Source organism: Tubulanus polymorphus, chromosome 4 (genome assembly GCF_964204645.1).
Source record: "Tubulanus polymorphus chromosome 4, tnTubPoly1.2, whole genome shotgun sequence".
In the NCBI taxonomy this organism is placed as follows: Eukaryota; Metazoa; Nemertea; class Palaeonemertea; order Tubulaniformes; family Tubulanidae; genus Tubulanus; species Tubulanus polymorphus.
In genome coordinates, this window is record NC_134028.1 from 3455998 (window position 1) to 3480424 (window position 24427).

At 39.0% G+C, this 24427-nt stretch overlaps 1 protein-coding gene and 1 non-coding gene across 5 annotated transcripts in view; both read right to left on the reverse strand.

Moving 5' to 3' along the window:
- LOC141903557 (glutamate receptor ionotropic, NMDA 2B-like) overlaps positions 1–24427 on the reverse strand; it is a 62572-nt gene that overhangs the window by 15486 nt on the left and 22659 nt on the right. For 2 of the 4 annotated variants that reach the window (XM_074791718.1, XM_074791723.1), the window contains exon 1: positions 4636–4688. The exons of 1 other annotated variant lie outside the window; for it this stretch is intronic. The gene's annotated coding sequence lies outside the window, so the exon portion shown is untranslated. Of the gene's footprint in view, positions 1–4635; positions 4689–10771; positions 10893–24427 lie in introns of those variants that run through there. One more of the 4 variants, XM_074791719.1, reaches the window with a different exon arrangement.
- Trnap-cgg (transfer RNA proline (anticodon CGG)) lies at positions 1736–1807 on the reverse strand. The gene has a single exon. It is a non-coding gene; the product is annotated as a tRNA-Pro (tRNA).

A 24427-nucleotide genomic window follows, 5' to 3' on the forward strand; every position in this document is an offset into this window, starting at 1 on the left:
CTGCTATATCGAGCAAAAGGTAGAAAATTTGCAGTATTCGATTACAACCCAAAAAAACAATTCATTTGAAATCAATCTTTTCCAGAACGCCTTCTTGCAATCAATATTCAGTAAGTCGGAATGATCCGAAAGTTGTTGTTGATTCGAGTCACAGGAACCCACCCCCAAAAAACCGATACATAACCCTTGACGTTAATCCGATAAACCAATTTGGCAATCTTCATTGATATGTGACGGGCGTTCGGCGATTACTTGATTGGTTTCATTAGTGTAACACCGTCACCAACATGAGCATATTTATACGAATATCAATGACCCCAGAAAGCCCGCTTTTTGTCTGTACATAATTAATGAGTTGTTTAGTTAAACTGTCGTGTTTAGCGATATCTGCATAAGTTTATGTCTATATCCATGTCCTATTCTCCTCGTCGTTCATAATAGAAACGTCTGCCATTGCCGGTATTTATACAGTTACTTGTACCTAGATCCGAATGAATTCGTTAAGACTTAACTTCACGCAAGTGACGATCTTCCGGTTTGCGATTACGTCATTTTTAATCCATCTTAAAATTCATTAAAAAATTAAGATATTGAGGCAATCTCTAAACTACATCTACAAGGTTCTATATCATTGGAGGTTTTATACCACAATTTAAACCATTTACACTGATTACTAATATCATAGCTTACGATTTTGGTCTCCGACAAAATAAAGAAATCAGAAATTCCTATTGAATTTGGGGACGTGAATGTCTTAGATTTTTCATCCTTTCAAAGTTCGGAAGTTGGTGTAAAGTTTCTACGTTCTAACAAAAATTAAGCCCTACTCTCCAAACAAATCGAGTTATCTTTTTCTAAATTCGATTTACGCTTTACATGAAAATGAGCCTAGTTTATCTCATCCAACGAAATCTAATTTGTCAATTGCTCGCGTAATTTACGCGGATTCCACAAAATATGCCGATTGAATGAACATTTTTTTCTACATTTGCAATTGTTTTCTTTTCACTATGCGAAACGTGACGTACATCCGAAATATTGTAAGGACGTAATCTGCGCTGTGCATCATCTAATGGTTGAATAAAGCCCGTGATGCAATTTGTGGGATTGGATGACAAGATTCCAGTATAGTACTAAATTGAATACCGAATAAACGATTTCAATAAAATACCAGAAACTGACGTTAGTTTAATCTGAGCTGGTTGTCCGTAGTGATTCGATTTCTGATCGAATCGTTTGCTAAACTACAATACGTAGAATGAAAAAGAACTGATCGAAATGAGGTATAACTCGATTTAGAAATGTGAAGTTTCCTGCGCGGTGCACGAAAAATGGGAGGTTTTAATTCGCGTAATTCATTCCCGAATCGAAGAACAAAGGCGACATAATTATTCGTTTCATTCTAAACGCTGATTGTATATTGTCTCTCTATGCGCGTCTAGTTTATGGCAAAGCAATGCTAATTTCAATAAATAGTAAGATAGAATATTTTTCATTCGAATGTCTCCATTTGCAGATTTCCAGCACATAATCCCACTATACATCGATTTATAATACAGACAACATAACGGCAATTGATGGAAAAGCGGCCACCGACATCTGTGTAAATACTATCAACAATAATGTTGATCTTTCGTGTTATTTCAATACGATATTCATAATTTGTGGCTGTAAATAACCATCATTGTCAGACTATGGCAGCTGGACGTGTGGCAACGTTTATCGTAAAAAATACGGGCTCGTCCGGGAATCGAACCCGGGACCTCTCGCACCCGAAGCGAGAATCATACCTCTAGACCAACGAGCCATTGTTATTCCACATCGCGGCTTAATTTGCAAAAAAATCTGATGGTGTATTTTGCCAAATTCTTAATTGTTACCTTTCACATTCGCTCGCCTTCGTGCTTTCCAACATAATTTGAAAGCATATTAATTCAAATAATATTCATGGTCACTCGTTCAAATATAGTCAATTTAGATATGGTTCCACCGCGTGGAAACTATGTTGTTTGAAAGTTGAGTCGGAATGCACAATAACAAATAAAGAAGGCGAGAAAGTCAAGAAAAGCTCATTCGCAAGGTAGATTTTTGCATCGATAGGTTGCAGGTTGCATTAGCGCCCATTAGAGTTTCAGCGGGAAGGAAAATCATCGACTGCGACAATTTGCCGTCCAAAACAGCATTTACGCATGAATTCTTTATAGAAAAAGAAGCCAGTAAATGTCACAAAGTAGCAATCATCCTCCGTCTCATCCGATTGAACGGCAGGAAATGCTGCATAATTTCGTTGTCTGAGATCAACAAAAGGCCACCATCGCGTTCCATCGCATGTTACCATTAACGCAGCCGCTGCTAGGAAGCAGTCAACGCAGCGCGACGTACAGCAAACAGATCAAAGCAATTTCTTCGAAATGTCATACGAGTAATAGATATAAACTGATGTTGTTGAGAAATAATTTCACGCCAAAATTTAAAAAAAAATAACCCCTCGTGAATTCGTGAAATTGCGATATGAATAGTTCGTAGGTTGTCAAACTGCTGGGATTGGTGACGTCGAGGGAAAGGTAAGCGAATGAAATAACTCGATGTGGCAATGAAGCAAGCACCGACTGAGGGTAGATTTTTCTGTAAGTATGAACACGACATGTGTTATCGACAGTTTAACTGTGTATGGATATTTTATGCTATATAAACATCGATTTTCTCTATTTGGGAAAAGAATTCTGTCCAAAGATTGATTCGTATGAATTTGCCAGGCGTTCAAACAGGAACTGATGATGAGTGGGCGCTAGCACGAAGCATGTGTCTATAATCGCTCCAGGTTTCGCCTCATACAGAACTCCAGCATTATTCAATCATTACCACATCAATGAGACTCAGATTATGCACTCTCAATCGCTTTAAAGTCCATGACCAGGTCTACAACCGTTAGTGATTCAGAAACTCCGTCCCTTTGCGTGTGACATGTATACCATAAAACATTCGAGCCAAAATGATGTTTGTCTAGCTGTCCCTGGTGATCGAGTAAGGTCCCTGATAGCTGCCGAATAATCATCGTCAACCACTTGAAGCTGGCAAAAAAATGCAACTTCCGTTAACACGTGCACGACGCGATTTAAATAAATTTCTCATCGGTATCAGATTTGATATTCAGGTGGAAGTAATATGTATAATATTCATATGAGCGGCCGCGTTCCGGGATTATATTAAAGCCATAATGCGCACCTGCAGTCGGTAAAAAATGTATATACGCATTTTAGTATGAGGTTATTATAACGACCCGATAGCCTGCTTCCATACATCAATTGCAGCCGTGTTTTAATAAACACAAAAAATGAAAATCATTGAGTTCGTATTTGTAGCAGGTATCATTGCGTAGTCCGCACAAATCGACAACGATGAGTTCATGGGTTTTAATCATGATAAACCCTCAATATTGATATGTTTTGCAGGGGTGGATTAAGGGCGAAAGCCCCCCCCCCATTCTATGCCAAGATAACGTGATGGTTAATCATTTTATTTTAGAATCTAGATGCTCAGGAAATTATCAATTTTTTCAAAGATTCTTGGTGGAAGGCAGTTTTGGAGCAGTTAAATACAAACTATTCAAATAGATAATCGGTTTTTTTAATCTTAAGATAGGGATTTACCCTATTATTCATTTGAGTGGTAGATTTCGTTTGTTTTTCTTTTGATTTGGTGTCCCTATAAACCGACCACACCGGCCGCCAACAACCAAAGGAGAGAAACATGCTCAGTAGAGTCATAAAATGTTTTTGTACTTACAGTACACGCATAGTACGTCCTACGAATAGATATACTTCTTCTACTGCATTAGATTGCAGCAATTACACCCTAAGTATATTTGCCCCTTCTAATTACTCTCAGAATTCCCATTTCTTGTTCTCGTGATGAGTATATATAAACACCGATTGAGATCAGTCCAGAAAATCAGACCATTAGCCTTTGTTTCCTTGAAAGCTCTATCGGTTATTTCCAACGCCGGGCGTTAGATTTTAATCAAATTTCAAAGCTGTTACCGTGTAAAACAAAACATACCAATCCGAGGGACAGGGCCCAGGTGATTATTATTTGAATGATTTGATTTATTTGAACAATCAGAGGAATGTTGATCGTGGCTATATGGAACAGAATACGGAGCAGTTGATGGTTGTGTGAATTCATTAGACTTCGTACAATTAGTACAGTTTGATTTCCAAGAGTTGAAACGACATTGCGTAAAATAAGCATGATTCCACGATTCATCGGTCCAGGCGACATTAGAATTATTTTGAAATATACGAAAAAGAGCTCTATCAGAATATCAATTACGGCATATCTTGAGAATCAATCATTTGGGATACTTACAAATGATGCTCGTAACCGGTTCGATTTGTTCTTGAATTATAGGCTCAACCCGTGTTTACGTACACTGATCCGCATGGTATTCACTTAACAGAGATAGGATTAGAACGGAACGTGGTAGTGATTCCATCAACTTATATCCTACCCTGGAACAGACTAGGCACCCTTATTGTCTAAACGACCATTACAGGATACAGGGCCTCCTACTGGGCCATAATTCAATAATCAGATCATCCAATCAAAGTAGAAAATTTGAATTTCCAAACTTACCACTGCACACGGAGAATCTCTGAAATCCAGCAGTGAACGGCTGCAGGCCTACTAAGCCGTCAGTATCCGCTCGTTCAGGTTTTACTCCCCGTGCCGCTGTTACAGATGTGCGGTCTGTCACAGTCCGTATTTAGACAGGCATGACAAAATCATCGACTCGATGTAAGAATCATTATATGCTTTGGATAAGCCATATTTTTAACGCGCAACAGCTTGTAAACACGACTGCTGTATTTCAATATTTCCGCACTTCGTAATTGTAACTAACTGTATTACATATAATATATTTTACAGGCGAAGTGGTGAAAATCGATGTAAATCAGCTGTCTAATTTCAGTCAGGACTTCAGACCCGACTTCATTTTCATGTCGTTGTTAGAGGACAACAGCAACGCCATTCTTATTTATTTCGTGATCTTTTTTGCGATGCTATCTTTTCAGCCCCTTTAATCTTTCCGTTAATGGCATGGAACGTTATCATATGGCCATAAAGGCACTAGATTTCCAACTTCTGAAACTATTTGTTCTATTCTACGCTCGATCTCCGGAAGCCCTTCAAAGGGTAATGAATATCCTTCATGACTATTGTAAAATGTCAATACAGAGAAAACGAAAGTTATAGAAGATTGGACTAAGAGAAATGTTAAATTAGTACGAATACCATACTTTATTGCGATACTCAGCAAGAAACGCTTTGCGCCCTCAATATTTTCACAGAATCCCTGCGTATTTGAATTCATAAACCTATCGAGCACTAGCTCCCACAATCTGACTAGAACAGGGGAATATCTCATCCGGTTTCTTGTTGACGAGAAACGACACATTTAAAATTTCTGTATTACTTAGCCGCGTTTCATATATAATCATTATATATCAATACCACGATTGTCATACAAGTGATGTAATACTTTGTAACGAATAGAAATTAAATATTTATTTTCAGCATCACAACCAAAAACCGCTTCGTTATTGGCCGCGTTCCCAATTATTTTGCTATTTCATTTACTTTAATGTGGCTTGATCAAATATTTGCGATAAAATGATATGCCAAACTTGTATGTACATCACTACATCACATCTAAACATTTCTAAGCTCAAGTTAAAACGGTCAATTTGGTGGTAGATATATCATAGCCGAATGGTTTTACTTGAGGGGAGAAGATGGTGAAATATCGTCTGTTTAGATAGATAAATCGATCTGAACAACTCGCTTATATCTCTATCAGTCAACAATGTACACTTGATTTGATTAGCATCGAAAGCTACTGGTCACCATAGGAGAGTCGGTCTCGACTAACGACCAATGATGTCCGTCATTGTCAACCCGTCGTGCTACGGACGACTCAAAAATGACCGGTCCACTTGACCTTGGATGATACCCTTTGATTTGATTAGCCGCGTGCGAGGAATTGGTCACCAATTATCCTGGTCATTGTTACCTCGGAGGACATCAAAACTATTAGGTTTTGCGTTCGACGCTTGGGGTGTCAAAACTAATTCGACACGCCAGGCTGCATGACGCATCACTTGAGAAGGCTACACTAATTTTCGCTGATATTCGAAATCCTCACAAGATGAAAGTGTAATGAATTTTCAGGGTTCTTTTAACAATTGCAATTACGTATATCGCTTCACAGGAAAATATGCGCAGTTCACAAAAACAAGTTCATACATAGTATTTGCATTAGAGAGATTGTAGCTAAAAGAATACACGAATGATACATAGCACTTCTATAGTTTGAGCGGAGGACATCGTGTGAAAAACTATATGAAGAAAAGCTTGAAGGAATGTTGATCCTCGCTATATATGGGATGCGTCAGATTATGGAGCTGTTTGTCCTTAGCATTTGATGGTTGTATAAGTTTATAAGCACTTGGTACAATGTTAAATTCTACAAAAGTACACATATAACCCCGGACTCTCGTTAAATTCAAATTAAGGAAATTAGACTAAAATTGCGACATAAAATCACCTCGCTATATAAACTGGTTTGTTTAAATGCGCGGTGCTTTTTCCACACGTTTTCATCGTCGAGTTATTTGACATCAAATAACCTCGTAATTCACGCTTAGATTACGACGTTCCGCGAGACACACGCCCGCGGCGCAGCGACGACGACGTCGTCAAATTATGATCCAACTCTCTTGACAAGATAGGAGCGCACTTTTGCTAGTTAAAACATGCATAAATGCGTGTGCTGAACCATTTAAATTTTCCATCTCCGACAACATTACGATTTAACGGCTCGAGGGCTTACTATCGAATACCAAGACGCTAGTTGTTGTAAGTGTCATCGCTTTAGATCAAAAAGGATCCTGACAGAATCTACGATTACAAATCGGGTAGAACGAGTTGACTGGAGTAGACTTTTGGTCATTTTTATAAACCGATGATTATTCATGCTCGCATGCAGATTACGAAACTTGTTTCTCGCCTAAAGAATCCTATACCCATGCCCACCGTATTGAAGGCGTAGCTGCTTGAAATCTATGCAGAAAAATGTTCATCAAAAATAGTTCAAATATTCTGCGTCACAAACGAAATGAGAAATAGTGAACTGGACCCGGGGGCGCCGTAAGTCATTGATAGTCTAGTGCGTTCAATACGATACACTGGGGAAGAACAGTCGCCAGTCATTTATTACTCTGCTCGCAGTATTTGGCCAGTAAAGATATACTTTATTTCTACATCTCTGGACTTTGGAATTCAACACGCGTGGCCAATAGAGGTGAAAAGTCATATTGTAATCTGGAAACATATCAACGCTTTCCTTAATCGTTTGCTAGCCGTCGAATTTGATAAGTGGATCCCGAAACGCACGAGTCTGGAACATTTTTACAATTCTCATTAATTTGCCCCCGTTATAAATGAGCTCGGTTTGAAGTTAAACATACACCTAAATATATGAAATAATGAAACCGATCTGGTCTTAATTATTTCTCTTATTAACGTCGGTGATGCATAACATCCTGAGTATGTTTGTGGTATGTCCGGTGATTGATACGTGTTCGATTCTCTCCGAAATTATCAACTTTTATGGGCGGCGGGGGGGTTTATCGAAATGTTATCGTCGAAGAAGTTGTGTAATCCATCAAAAATGATACCTGATTAGATTGATAGAAACATATTTATTTGCTCGTGAAACACGCTCGCCGCTTACCTGCGACTAATGAAGGCATTTGGTTATTTGTATTGCAGAGTACAAACACGTTATCTTATAATCTTCGAAGTCCGATGATCGGAAAGGTAAGCAATCTGTATATATCTGACGAGTGAGCACGAGAATCATAGGTGATTATCAGCCAATAAATACCGTTGTGTTCTATTGATATATTTACAAGCGTGGATGAAATCGAACCATTTCACACGTAGGTGACGAAATCGCAATTAGATATGGGTTTTATGCGTACGAATTTTACAAACGGTTGATTCTCATCATTATAGCGTGTTTTACTGGGTATTTTCCTGACAGCGGTTTTACTACGAACAACCGATCTTTACGCGTTATTGAAAGGGTAATGGCCGATTGACTGTGCACTATACGTCATCAATATCTGCGTTTCAAATATTGATCGTCCGTAATATTGGCGTTTAATTTCTAATCAATTGAATTTCGTGACTCTCAGTTTTTACTAAATGAATTTACTTTAATGGCAATTAGGGTAGTGCGTCATCAATATCGGGACTAAATTCTGTCAATACTTTACCCCCAAAATGTGGCCAGTTGAATATCAGACCAGTTGTACGCCATGCACTGCAGACGTGGTTGGGTCCTGGCATCATATTCGTTTAACTTTTCCTGTTACTATCGTTGAGATATATCAGTAATTTATCAAAGGCGTCAATAAATTCTTATTTTCAGCTGTTACCAAAGATTCCTATCGATTTGGGAACTGCGCAGTTTTCTAACGCACTTGGGTAATAAATATTTCATCAAGGACACCTCATCAGTAAGAATAACCAACCATGGGTCAACTTGTCGAAGGTCGTCTCGGACGGAAATGTTTTTCTCGGGCGTAGCGTCAACTAGTTGCACCGAGAACAGATTAAAATGTCGATTTAAAAGGTTTCTGTATACCAGCGACAGAAAGCATTTTAGGCTAAAGATGATACCTTGTTTCTCCTAATCGGCCGGGTCATTTTATAAATCGCAATCAAATTTGTAATCAGTTCATTTCTATATAGCTGCCGGGTCTGTTATAGCTTGATCGTGATTTAAGAAAAAAATTGATTTACAGGGTAAGTAATAGGGATAATATAGGCTTTCAAATCAAAGGTCGAACGGTCGAGCTCATAAAAAATGAAAAACATGAAAATAATAACAATTTCTACTTGAATTAGTCGCGAAACTCATAAAAAATGAAAAATAATTCTCACACGCTCGAATTTATTTCACTCACACTTAACTCACACTTTTTTCTAGCGAGTAAAAATGAAAAATAAATTCGAGTGTGTGAGAATTATTTTTCATTTTTTATGAGTTTCGCGACTAATTCAAGTAGAAATTGTTATTATTTTCATGTTTTTCATTTTTTATGAGCTCGACCGTTCGACCTTTGATTTGAAAGCCTATTACCCCTATTACTAGGGTATATTAGGTTGCCGGGGGCCGGGTCAACTTTTAAGCTCAGCAGATGGGAGAAAAAAATGTATCAACGTTTTTGCCTTAGGTTCTTCAGAATGCTGCTAAATACAGGACGTCACAAGATAAAATACAGCGAAATATATTCATCCGGGATTTTCTTTTCGAAACATGAAACTCGCGTCGGGTGACGTGAATTGTTTATCTTCTTGAGCTAGTTCTTTTTTCTTTTTACAGAAAAAAAAAACAATCATTATTACCCCTACAACGTTTTCGACATATTTTACACCTGTTTTGTATTGACTTGATTTACGCTTTTCTACGAAGAAAAGTGTTACATCTTCGATTTCGCTTTTCGACCGAACAGCGCACGATCTCGCGCACGCATTACGCAGTAGGCACTCGTAAATATATTACCAAATTTGATTTTATACGTCTATATGAGTATCTATGAGGTTATGCATATAAACGTAATGAGGTTGATGGCGCGCTGAAATTTCATCGCCACGGTACGTATTACTCCCATAGGGCAGCCCTTCAGTGATGTAATTAATCATACAATTAAATCGTTTTACGACGCTGAGATACATATACTACTTTCTCATATCTATCTACGCGTTACAGACCCGGCTAATAAGAACTCTTGAAGCGACGTCCTAACGACCGCACGAGTAAACAAGGCGGATTCCGGACCAATATTCCGGAACCGCGTAATCCGCAATTATAACCATTTCGTCGCGTACAGAATAACTTATCAAATATAATGATGTCAAATATTTAGTCATTTGACGATTAAATCGGGGAATGATTCGATCGGATTCCAGCGATAATTCGCGTTCATTGTCTTAACTGGTTTTCGTGGTATATATCAATTAAGGACGAAAGCGACCGGAGTGATTGAATAATGCCGGAGACTTACATCACATCCCCTTCCATGATCTCCCAGTTTTAAAGTCCACATTCGAGGAACAATATCGAAACATATAAATACAAACAAGTTCATATCAACTCGCCAATCTTCCTGGCAATTTCGAAATAACTCGTCGAGTAAACAGAAGATATATGTACATGATAATGTTTCGCCTTCTGAATCGAAGACGAACCAGAGAACATCTTCGTGTATCTGCTGATAACATTTTGCGAATGATCTTTTGGGAAATCTTGCAGTTTGATTTCTAAATCCTGAAGGGATGCCATTTTAATCAATTAATATAAAGGTCATATACATGACGTGCCCATGCATGTAGATTAAGCGGGAATAAGCCTAGCCCGTTTTATGGTTAATAAGTTTAAAACATATTCATAATGATGCATATTCTAAATTAACGTCACCAATAAAATGATCGTCACCTGTGCAAGAATAAATTGAATATGTAGCAGCTAAATGATGATCAGGTTAAATCCATGAACGCATAGTTTGAATAATGAGATCGTAAAATAAAGCCTGGGTTTCAGTTTAGTACAAAACGCAGCTGACATTATTTCTATCAACCAAAAAAAAAATTGAAAAGATACTAGGTATAATATTATGCGATAATATGTAACGATACTTACTCGATAGAGGTCCTATTCCTTTGAAAGATAATCACTGAATTTTACAAAATTCTCAACAAATGTACGTTGCAATACGTATAACGCTCAGGCGATGAGGCTCATTCTTAAATATCGGAGTCGATGAGCCGCACTGGCGCGCTGCACCACCAGCTTCATCAGTATGTTGATATCCCCGTCTATGTTACTGTCGGTTGCACTATCTACGATGAATCATTTAGATAATCGTTTTGTTTTTGTTTCCTTGAACCGGCGGTAGTCCGTCCAAAACATTATCATACATATATTCACAGTTCTTTATATCGTGTTATTATTATCTCCAGCCGTTTCATTAAGACTGCGTCAATTTAGTTACTAACGATCGAGTGAAAATTAAGAGGAAGCGTGAAATAGGTCTGAACCATCCTAGCGAGCCAGACACATATATTTTATTTTACTGTGTTCGTAGGAAAGTATACTCATAAACAGGTGGTATAGCGAACGGGTCCATAACATATGCACTTCAATGAAATGTGAAACTACGATTATACGTTATTGTATATTTGGTAGACCTATAATCCACATCGGATAAGTAGGTTTCAATGATGAAAATCATCACAGTTATATCTTCATGTAAAAGTAGCATAAATCTACATAAGACGCGAGCGATGGTGAGGACTGAACATTTTGTTTGTATAAGTGGATTAATAGTTTATCGCATATTCTTCAAACTCTCAAAATGTTTAGTTCACAACGGCGGATAGGTTAAGGGTTCGAGGGCGGTTGGTTGTGAGGGATACGTGGAAAACAGTAAACATAGTGTTTAATATCGTAGTTTCGTACTAATAGCGGAACTATACACAATATATCTTGATTCAGCAGAAGTTTTGGTTCTCAGAGTTTGGTCTCAAACCTCAATCGTATGGCATTATTTTGATAACTTACTCGAACATTTACTTGACATTTGCGATTCTGAAAACCGTTATTCGAAGTCGCACCTGCCATTGTGGAGTAATTAGTTCAAATGTTGTCTGATTTCGGAAAGGTTAACTCGGACGCGGTCGTTATTCCATGCCGGAATTTGAATTGTAAATATCCGTTGATTATTCCGATGATCTCGCGTCGGTTTCCAAATACTGCATCAGCTGGGATTGAAACTTCCGAGCATTAAAAAATGGCTCAAGTTCTTCGTACTCCAAACTGATATATTGTGAAAAACAAATAACTTTTCAAACAGTTGTGTTATAAAGATCGGTTTTTTATTTTTCACAAGTTGTTGTCTCTTCTCGAAACGCTTGCAACATCGATAACATGTAATATCTGGAAACGAATAAATTCAGTTTAGTTTACGTTCAGATTCCAAACTCGTTGAAAATGATCTACTATTGAAAACAGTACACACAAACTGACCAGTTATGAGATAGTCGGGTAAAAAGTTCTAGCAGAATTTTCGTTCGTTGCTTGGTTATTGTAACCAAAAGAAAAACAAACATCTATTTATGTTCTGATTGAACTATCCGTCTGTGAGTCGGCGGGATTCCCGCGTGAATGACGTATCTGGAGATTCCTGTATTCATACGTATGAAAGTCAAGCACCGCACTAAAGGTCGGGTAGAACGATCGCCATATAGAGGGCGGAGGTTCCGAGATCGAATCCTTTTGGCCGCCTCTCAGAGATCGAGGCTCAGGTACCTCATTGAACACAAACACACCGTACACAAATAGGTTAGGTGTAAATTTTTCCTTTTTTAATTGAACCGATTATTGTCTCATTTTCAATTTCTGCTTCATCTATAAACCGAAATAACGAAATGGCGACTTGATCACTACCCGCTGTTTAAACATCCAGTCCAACCACCATTCATACCTTTTAGCAATATTTACTCTTTAATCACACGCTGGCTAGTACACGTACCTCGGCCACAAGCGTTAAATAGAAGATCCGAAAAAATATCCATTTGTACATCATGTACACACAATGCTCGCCGGTATGAAATTCATCCTATTATCGTTTTTCGTGTTCCGGGGGGTTTTATCAATAACCAAACCCTACCTAGAATGAATCGTTTATCGCGCATATCGTGTATCTCGCAAATTAACCGGTGCAGACCCTGTTTTCCCCTTCACGTCCCCCTCTTCTTGTCCGTCGGCGATGGAATAAAATTGAAACACGCGAATAACGATCGTTAAGAGGCCTAAACCAGATACGTCGTATTCTCTTCAACCATCGTTCGCAAACGATACAAGAAAAAAACGATGTTGCGCATTCGATTGTTCGTAAAATAGGGAAAGTTTTCCAATTCTCGAAAACTCGAATGCATTTTCCTCATCAATGATTTCAGTTCGATACAAAACGAAAATACGGATTACCTAAAACCACCATTTCATTTATATTTACAGTACAGAACTACACGCATCGCGTGACCAGAATAAATGGATCCGGGAAACTGTTCGCTTGAAAAAAATGATTATTTTCAGCAATTAAATGCCAGATTTTTCCTGGCTGCATTTTTCGAAGCAGCTTTTGCCGATGACAGTTGATAACCAATGTTACCAAGTTCATTGACGTATCAAATACAAAGTGAATGTATTTACGCGAATAGAGATACAGTTTATGTAAGGTGAGGTAATAAGTTTGCTCTGTGCCTTTGATGATGGTTTAAAGTCGGTAAAACACAATATTTACGACTCTTGTTTCAGACGTAAATACGTGTTAGACTTTCTATCGAGTATAAATAACGCAATTTTGTATTTCTAGAAATCCCAAAAAGGCGAAGAATCACTAACGCCATCAACCGCTTGGACGATCATTTAGTTGGAATAGATTCCACTAATTAAAGTTCTCCGACGTTTCAGCGAATTTAACTTTAAATGAAGATAAAACTTTAAACTGTTAAGTTCTACTGGTTCGATGCAAATAAAAAATCGCTCATCGGATTACTGCAGCACAGCAGTTCTAGTCAGTTATATCCACGAATTTTCAACAAGGCTACAATGATAACATTGTTCCTACGTAATCTCGAGACTCGTGTAAATACAGTTGCATCCGCGAAATAGTACTGGAACTAAGTAACGCTACATAGAATGCGTCGTAATAAAATATTTAGAGAAATTCGCCTACAGATTTTTCTGTTACTGTGAGGAATTCGACATCGCATTTTGGAGCTACCGAGCATAATTTTGCAAACTCGAAGGATCTTTTATTCGAATTACCATTTGAATATCCACCTATGCAACATACCGAAACTCTATTAATGGCGTTTCTTTAAAGGGAAAATAATTGGATTTTGGTAAATTTTCATTTTAATGGGACAATCTGCATGTCCTTGTGAAATTAATTGCTCGTCATTTCCGCCGCATCTGTTTGAGAGAAGCTGGTGCCCTTATGGCATAGTGTTCGCGATAAACTGGTCATTGTTTATTGATAAACAGCCATCATGACGAACATTCCGTCTTCTGTAAACCTCAATATCCATCGCGTTCAATACTCGTTACACGTATCCAGCTAATGAACGACTAATCATTGGAAACTGTGGCGAATACTAGACTTAATCACGCCTCGCACAGACGACTCAAATATATATGAAATAGTCGCACAATAAAAGAATTCTGTGCGATACAATTCATCAAAATGAGACCACAACGTTTTGGTTGCAGACTAACAGCCGTCACCAGGTGCCATGACCAGAAACAGAATGACCACAATGAACGCAGCATAGAAGCTCTGTGCTGATAACAAAACTATCTAGAATGAATTTCATCGCATGAAATTCAATTGTGAGATTTTTCGTTTATTTACAGTTGACAAGAATTAGACTGTTTTATTCTACTCTGACTCAAATATATTGCAAGTTTCTATTCGTGTGACTCGTAAACACCAAAGCAAATTTCGAACTGAGTTGTGATTGTATATCAATTAACGAATGTCGGACGTTAAAACTTGTCCATTTTCCGGAAGCCGCTGGGAATATTTTTACGAACCAGGATATCATAACATAAATATCCGCATCGGATACTGTATAGATAATAAGATTGGAAAGGTTCCTCGAGTAGATTTTGAAATCTGCCGTTGTAGTGTTTTAATGAGAATCGAGTCAAATATACGCATATTTTATAACACACGTACTATTTGACGCAAATGATTAATTGACAGAGTTCTCACTCCCAGGCAAAAATTCTGAGATGATCAATTTTAGCGAAAGTGGCATCAAATGACGTCTGGTGATGTAAGGGACGTATGGATGGCCTCTTGGGGGTCGTCACAAAGTGCCTCTTAAACTTTCGCAGAATTGTATGGTCTGGTATTATATTCCGAGGCAATATTCAGCGCCTGAAGGGCTGTTCTGTAGCATCATCGACGACTAGTCAAAGTATCTAAGAGGCCATTATTGAGAAAAAATACCCGAAATTGACAGATACATCAAACCACAACAACATTAAGAGTCTAACAATTCGCTGCATCTTGGAATTTAGACCTCAGTATTGATGGTCATCGATTAAAGGGTTTTTGTGGAAGAATATAAAGGAGAAGTAGAAGGGGAACCACTGACACTCTGGGTGAAATATGTTAAGTAGGGACTGGAGCTGAGAGTCGACGAGACAAGTCAAGTTCACAAGCGTTTTCTAAATAAACCAGGCATTTCAAAAGCACCTTCCTGTAATCTACCCATCTCTATTCACGGGCGCCTCTGATAATCGACCAATTGTTTCCTATGACCGCCTTGCGTCATTAAGCGACATTATCAGCCCGTCAAGAGCGCCTTTATAGCTGTTTATAGAGACGTTTTCTGGCGTCAAGTACCATAGATACCATTTCACTTGTGGCTGAGATTACGTCCATCTGCGGAGGACTGAGGAGAAGGCAGACAGAATGATCGCAAAAAAGAAATGGCCTCTTCGAATGCTGTATGCTCATTTTTAAGCAATTTCCTTTCTTTCCGCTTCGCACGGATTTCAAAAGAGTACAGAACACAAGTTCGCGAATGCTCGACCCTATGTAATCGCGTGACAGTGATACCATTAACTTTGCACTCAGATGATATGTCGAACCCGCGAAGCTGCCATGCTCAATTCACTCACTCTCTTTGGTTTTTCTGTCCAAAACCGTGGCCTGGATAGTGCTCAAACTTCACGATGATGCATTAGGCAATTCAATAAGGTTGGGTTTTTGCTGTCGACGATACATCCAGGGACGAATAGCAATCTGACCCCGTTACACTATAACTCGAAGGTAACATCATTCTGCTAGGTCTCTCGCGATGCCATGAGGTTCGAATCCCAACTTATAAAATGAAGAATAAATTCTCTGTTCTTCAAGCTGTTAATCAATTCTTTATTTGTTATAATTGTCAAAAATTGTTAAAAGTTATTCCTCCATCTCTATAAATGTTAATTATGTTTGTTATTTGTCATAAGTTTATTCTAAATGAAATAAAGTTTGATAATACATATTCAATGTATGTCGAGTTTTAAGTGGCTTTTCGTGAACGTAAAGCCAATTCGGCGCCAAACGTATTGTCGTAAAAAAGTGCACACGTAACGTTCTAGTAAACGATCCGATCCGTTCAGGCGGCCGATAGATTAATCAAAAAGGCTCGAAACTCGAACCGTACGTCGATAGGGAGAGATTAAAACCCGAGAGCCGAGGTATTGCTCGATCTGCTGCAGTATTCACATCATTGATGAGATGGAATTGACTGACTGGCAACGCTATTAACCTTTGCGTTGAGTTAGTCAATAAACCGGATGAAAATTCGTTATCTTCCCAAAGCATCGCTGCTGCGCGCGAGCTTATACCTAGCTGAATTGCGAGTAATCGTCGGTTTCTGGTCGCTTCCACGCGTAAAACCGACGGTTGGATATTGTCGGAATCTCTGAGAACTCGCCAGAAATCCCAGATTATTCTTTCACAAGTTCGACCGTTTATTATTCAGAACAGGTTCGATTTTAAGTGGCTTCGATCGACAGTTTTGCGAGCGTCGTCAAACAATTTGCGTAACGGAATCTTGCGATCAATTTTACCACAAATCCACTCGTGAAATTCTGAAGATGAAGCGTCTTGTCGACAGTGATCTACATCTCGGTTCCAGTAATTAAGATTTTAAGAATAATGAAAGCGTTGATCATACAGTTTTGCCGGTCGTCGTTTTACGGCGAGCGGGCGAAGCGAAGAATTTAATCAGTCGTGATTTACGACCGATTTCTTATTAGCGTCCGGACACGTTACGACAACGATCGTTGCCGATGGTATCACGTGGCGTGAACTATAACGCGATAAATTCTCATCTGAGTCGGCCCCGGCTGTCGCCTCGTTTGACAGCGACAAACGCCCCGTAGGACGCGCCGTACGAAATCAACAACTCGACGGCACGTTAGCGCCTTCGTAAATATCAATTTGAAGCCGAAAATAATCGTTTCGTCGGCCGTTTCGTTTCCGACCGCCGACATTCACAGTTTGATCGTGAAATATATACTCGCATCGGGTTGATGCAATTTTATGTTCGTTGATTAGAACGTGTAACCCTCGTTAAATATTCAGAATCTACTAAATGTCTAATACGTCATCGTCACGAACGCCAAATCAGATCTCGGGCATTAAACAGCAATTCGACTGTTTCAAAGAAATCACGATTGGTAGAACACTATATCCGTGTTGACGCGATGAGGAGAGAATCCCACAATGATAATAAAAAGTCCGAAAATGAAACTTCGAGATAGTAGTTTATTTCAACGTTTCGACTATATCCTAATAATCCTAATTATTCCTGAAGATGATTATTAGGATATAGTCGAAACGTTGAAATAAACTACTATCTCGAAGTTTCATTTTCGGACTTTTTATTATCATTGTGGGATTCTCTCCTCATCGTTTCAAAGAAAACCTCGATTTCCATGAAGCGTCTCTGGGGGTCAGCGAACTATAGTGGACAAAAGCAGTATATAATATATATGTCACGATAATGAGCGGAATCCTGAGGCGAAGACTTGCGAGCGCTGCTTTAAATCTTATTAACACAAAATACGCGTAAATTCCGGATTTATTGCCTAATAAACTCCGCTGTTTATCAGCGCAACCAATTATACTGAATCCTGGTGAAATTACATATGTCGGCGGGATGCGTATCGGTGGTGCCGTTTAGTATTCCGGGCTCTCGCATTTATTATACGAAGCCAGACTCGGATGAAAGACGACGCAACTTGCTGTCTAAATGAACTCATAAAACATCCGTTAACCGAAGCAGCGCTGTATAATAAAGACCGCTGACGTTAGTCGGTTGATGGTTAAAATAGCGATCTATGACTCCAGCGTTTCGATCGGATCTTCTGAGTCAAAGAACATAGTGTCATCCAAACGATAAGGAGATCTTTCCATGTTGCAATAGGGATTCGCTGTTTTGTGGCAAGGTCTGCTCAGACAGGTAGGGGGGCAAATTCACGCCGTACCATATGGGCATTTAGACACTTCGTGGTCGCTTCGATTGGTAGTGGTACAGGGAGCCACAATTACCAAACCATCTCTTTCGCGACATCGTCTGCATGTGAGATTCGAATTAATCCATCACCCAGAGGTGGAAAAAACACAGACACACGATGACTACATAAGCGGAGTTTACTAGTGTATGGTGCCGGTTGGCAGCCGCAGACTAGTCGCAAACCGTCGCTGACACTAGCATCGCTGACGAGGTCGGGCCGCGAGTCGGCCTATACCCGGCTTCAACAACGAACGACCTTTTACGCGTTTCAAAATCGGTTTCGTGAATATCAACCGAATAATCACCGAGCCTTTACGATACGGCAAACTAGTCAATTGACCGATGCTAATTGCGTGGACGAATGCTGATGAACGTGCTAATGAGCCACTTGCACGAACGAGCCTGACCGGATATTACCAGCCGATCAGCCATCAGACAGACACCCAGTCGTATTTACCTACATCGTTGTTGTCAAATTAGCGAAGTGTGATTATTTACTTAACGTGCGAGTTAATGAATCCACGAGCACTGTGGTACCATAGTTGTTGTCCGGGTATAATCCACGAAAATTCTTACTTCGATTTTATATCACGACTAATTACGTGATATTAACAACTTAACGGTCAATTCGTATATAATTGATATATTACATCTATGATTGTTTCATTCGTCCGAATCGAGGAAATCTACAGGGTACAGTTAACAGTTTAATTTATTGCTCCACAATTAGCTTACTGCACGGGTTTTAAAATATTATAGATGTTTGAGTAAATAATTTTCCAGGTCATTTAAGAATATTGCAAATAATATTGGAGAGAGATTCCCACCTTGTGTCACCCCCTTGAAAATTCTGACCTTGTTTCATTAGAGAAAACACAGGACTTGATCCCTTGATATATATTATAGATAGCGTTGAGCACTTTACCTCTAATACCCCCCTTTATTAATTAATTTATGCGTGCTTTTTGCCAAATGCTATCGAAAGCCTTTTTATAGTCAGCATAAATGCAGTAGAGTTTACTGTTTTAATGAAAGCTTTTGAATGCGATACAGGATGCCACAATATTGATTTAAATAGGGGGGATCATTACTGTAAGTTTGGCCTAAAACTTACATTCGTAAACAAAAATAAAAAAAAATATTAGGACATATGAATATGCCACCAAAAGATGCTTTCCTAGAATGCTCCCCTTTGAAATGTACTAATTGTTCTATGTGCATAGTGAGTAGCGGGATGAAGAGGGGATCAGTGGATACACGGTGGAACCTTGCAGTAAACTGTGCAGGTTATTATCGTTTGAGAGGTTTTGCGGGTGATACGCCGGCTTCTTATCCGTTGGCCATGTCGGCTTTCAAGTGTGCTTGTGCGCTTTATGTCGAAGCCTTAGTGTTATTAAGTAATCAGCTTTTGAGTCCATTCTGGCAACACTTAAACGCTACGACAGTAACAAACTATTTGCCTATGTATAACTTGGTCACGTATACAATAATCGCTTACGAGATGCATCGAAAACAAGGTTGAGAGATGCGAACGTCAGAGCGAGAGAGCTGCTCCCTGGAAAGAATGGACGAGTGTTTGTAATGCTGGGAATATATCATCGTTTACAACTTTTATCATAAGCGATATCATGTGTATATATACGTAAAATATCAAATGTGTTTTAACGTTAATGACTAATATATAATGATAGTTGATAGATAATTGATAAACCTATTCGTTTATCCACGGTGCGTTACTGGGGCGGACCAGCAGAGCTCATCCAGCAGAGCTCATCAGGACCCAACTATTGCGGGGTACGTTAGTGGGAGTTGCCCATTGGAGCAACGTTCAGTGGCGCTCTTGATGCCAACATTCTGCATATATCGAGTTAGCTGACATTTAGATCCCTCGTTATGTCGTTGCCTGACGCTCAAGAACAGCTATGAGAAAGATATAAGGACACATCGCGTAACTCATTCAATTTGCTAGTCAGTCAGTATAAATCCCCAGACTACATCGTCAAGATGGAGACAATTCGCACCTCATCGGGATGCCATGAAATCCCACCTGCATCCAGTCGAACAAACTTCTATTCGCTGTGCGTGATAGTTTACTCTCGTCCCGGGAATAACCGTCGCCTCCAAATTAGCCGGGTCTGGTGCATAATTACCGACCAGGTTCAGCCTTCAGCGGATACGACCATGTGCAGCATATAGTTTAACAAACACAATTCTCGCAGATATTCTTATACGCGCGATGAATAATTATTTCGGACGTTCCTGATTTTTCGAAATGATTCTGAGACAGGAAACACGAACGACTCCAAGCAGCATGGCCTTAATCTACAAATGGGTGAATTAAGGGAATCACTCGATGCGAAGAACATTTTCTTGGGCGGGAGGGCAAACAACGGTTCTCGGCTTTAGCGCTCGCTCTTCATATCAGTAACTGTCCCCTTAAATTGGTCATTATTGCGTAAACTGGTCACATACATATAGATCTTTATCTTAGAAAGCCGAAACTATTTCCAGAGCTCTCTATATTCGATTAGGAGGAAGTGATCCGCCACGTTTCCCTGTCAGTCCATTAAACGAATCGGTTTATCAGTGTAGCTGTCAGCATCTTTCTGATATTTCTTATCAGTAATCGTTATTATCGAAGAAAAGTATACATGATTGCGACGGATCAGTGGTTATTGCGGCCCATTATACAGCGGGTTTCTCGGAGGAAGGCGGCGTCTGGAGCCATCCGCGCCGCAGCAGCGCCGTCGTTAGAAAGTGAATAATTCATATCGCGTATATGACCGAATCCCCGGACACCTGTTTGTTGCGGGATTCGTTTGACTTGCAAATCGATCTCGAGACGGAAAACTACACGAAATATACCGAACACTATATTATCAAGACTAGACGCTTAAGTAACTCGGTTTTATGAATAAATGAAATCGCATGACTCATTCGTTTTGGCGCTGGTCAACGCTGGGAATATGTAACCTTTGAACATACTTCCTAGAACTACGTATATCTACTTTTGTCCTCCATCATTTTACCTTCCATTCCCCATTCTGTATTGTTTGATAGAACGTTCGCCTCTCTTTGAAATTTGACCATATTTTCGTTTAGTCCTTTTTTCCTTCGTTCCAATTAGATTTCATAGTCTGACGGATATTTCACCCGAATCGATTTGAAATATTGAATATGAAATTCGCACGAGTGACACGACAGATCCCATTCGTGTGATAAAATGTAAAATGTATTTTTGACAGCTAGATACAAGTGCTGTGATAGATAGTGTCATTTAATCCTCCCATGAGCGGCGTATACAATATATGAAATTGTTCATCTGCGGTGCGGCGACATTTCGTCTTGAACTCTGACATTTACTCGCCCAAATAGATAACGCATCAAGTTTCATTTCGGAAAACATTATGTTCACGTATATATACAACATACGAATTTATACCAAGAATAGTTTGATTTGCAAAAGTTCAGTTCCTAAACCCATAGCGTATGGGAAATCACCATTTTTGTGCTAAAAAACACGAGTCCCGGTTGAGCAGAATTTATTTTCAGTAAGGTATGTGATACTGGCGACGACGTCTCGCTTTTGATTATTATCATCAGTAGGTATTCCAACCAACGTTCAATCGACAATTAACACAAGCTGCGCTCATAGCTGATAAACCAACAGGAAAACCTAAACTAACAGTTTTATTTTCTATTTCCTCGATATTGCAATAACATTGATTGATTTATCTTGAAAGGACAGCTTATTTCTATTGATACAACATATCATATATTACGTGTGAACCAAAGTAGGGAAACTTAGAACATGGTTTTCGAATGCGAAAGATTCATGAATTACTCAATGCAAATTGATGATTAGAACATCGAAGTTGAAATAAAAGAATAGATAATAGGGTCCAGTATGACCTACCGTTAATCCATACACCATCAGCTAATACATCATATTTTGCTCCGTTCTTGACTTGAAAACGTCGGAACAACAACAATCTGTAAAATGATTCAGAGAAACCGCGCTTTGAGTTCGATTTGTATTCAGGACTTTTGGTGTCGTATCGTCCGGTCGGTTAAATCCAAGACAATAAATTACATCACTATGAGAGACATCGATCATTCGGCTTTGATCAAACACTTTTTCAAAGGAAATGCTGCGAGGAAAGAATATCAAAATTTTTTCCTTTAAGAAATGTCTGTTAAGATTGTGAATATACTTAACACATTCGAAAAAATTTCGAAGAACATTTCGTTCTGAGATGACAAAACTCGAAACAAACCTACTTCTGACACTCTTGCTTCCCCCATATTGACAAAGAACTAAGTTTCGGTTCGGTTAGGGTGAGCCGGTCATGATAAAAAAGGGAGCGATGATGAATAGTGCGAATAGGGAAGCAACAACTCCAGACGTAATCTCTCAAATTGACACGAGCCATGCACCGATAATTATTGCCCTGGCAGCGAACATGTCTCTCTTACAAAAACCAACCGAATCATAGATAAAAAAAACAGCTGATGCGGGCGATTGAGCTTCGTTTCTCGGTCGATTGATCTTATTGTTAAGTTACCCGAAGTAGCTGCGCGCTTGGTCGCATCCTGCTATCTAGCAGGTGTACGAGCAACATGTTGAATATACACGCATCGCAAGATGCGCTACAAAAATACCAGACACCATATGTGAAACCTTGATACTTTTTACGCAGTATTGGTAGTTATTCGGTGGCCTTGTCACTGGTTGCTCGAATCGAAGCTTGATGAAGAATAATTTTGGCATCGTTTCTGGCCGAGCTGTTTTTCAGTCAGTACGGATGCTGATTTGACGTATTTCCATTCAACAGTATCGACATAATGTAGATATATTCAGAGCTCGTAAATGGCTGCAGAAGTTAAGAAGTGTTGACAATTCGAATTCGGTGTTCATCATATGAAGTTTCGTTAAAGGAATTCTCGTCAGAATGACTTTAGACATATATTGCCGCGCTTCTATAACTAATGTACATTTCAATGTAGCAGTTATTTCATTCAAGATTCACTTGAAATTCGTCAATATGGAACGTTTTCCAAGTAATATCGCAATCTTCCAATCATGTGCGGTACAATTTAAAACCAATTTCTAACATTGCAGAAAAAAGTTGCGCTTAATTCTACTAGGATACATTCAGCTGTAAAAGTAAATTGAATCGAATTCAAGGTCGCGTGGTCCTTAAGAATAATCTAGATCGGAAAGACGCGCGTGCTGGTAATAGAATCTACCGTGTTTCTGCAATGTTGTAGAACATCGTCCGAATTTAATTACCGCCTATCAATAACCTATTTCGCGCCAAATCCTAAGACACTCGCAACAGGAATTATTTTGGCCGATTTCCTGGACGACGGATTGGATATATAGAAAATACCGCCGATTTATTCGGCTGACGCACGAAAAATATCATACATTGTATAAATAGATATTGTAAATAATAACTACGACTGTACGGGGTTTTTTCGAAGGGCCGAATTCATTAGGATTAGCTTAGTAAATTGCACGATATGATGAGCTACATATTCGATAGGTCACCGTCGCAACAGCTGCTGCTGCAACGAATCAGTTTCAGTTTCAGTTTATTGCCTTCATTGACAAAAACGCTTCCAGACCACACAGACACGGACTGACAAACGACTAAAAGTCGACTAAAAGAAGATCTCTCCTCATAGCCATATAAGCAGGTGGCTTGAATGCAATCAGTAAAAATGTGTGAGCTTGTCGCACTACTGAGAAGACTAACGCAGCCATTTCTACGTCTGTTGTATATTAAATCAGTAGAAGATATGTCTAGCGTTTCTTCGACGACAAATACATTCTAAAATTTAGCATCTTAAGAACATTATACGATAAATATAGATTTATAGCTACAAATCCGTTCTCAAGTTTTCTCGGGTGTAGGCCTAAATGTCTATTATAAAGTAGATATCTGGATGTATATATTTGTATTTTTTCTTAGACGCGGGTGTGTCAAAGACTTCAGTTTCGATCGCATCTACTGCAAATAAATTCCATTAAATATACCAACGTATCATATACATATCATATAAGACCAATATAAGTATAAAGGGATATTTATTTCTATGTAAATCAACGCAAATTGATAGATTGACAATAAAGCGCTTGGTTTTATTTATGATCACTGGCGGTGTTACCGCAAAGCAGAAGATCACTCTCATAATGAACGAC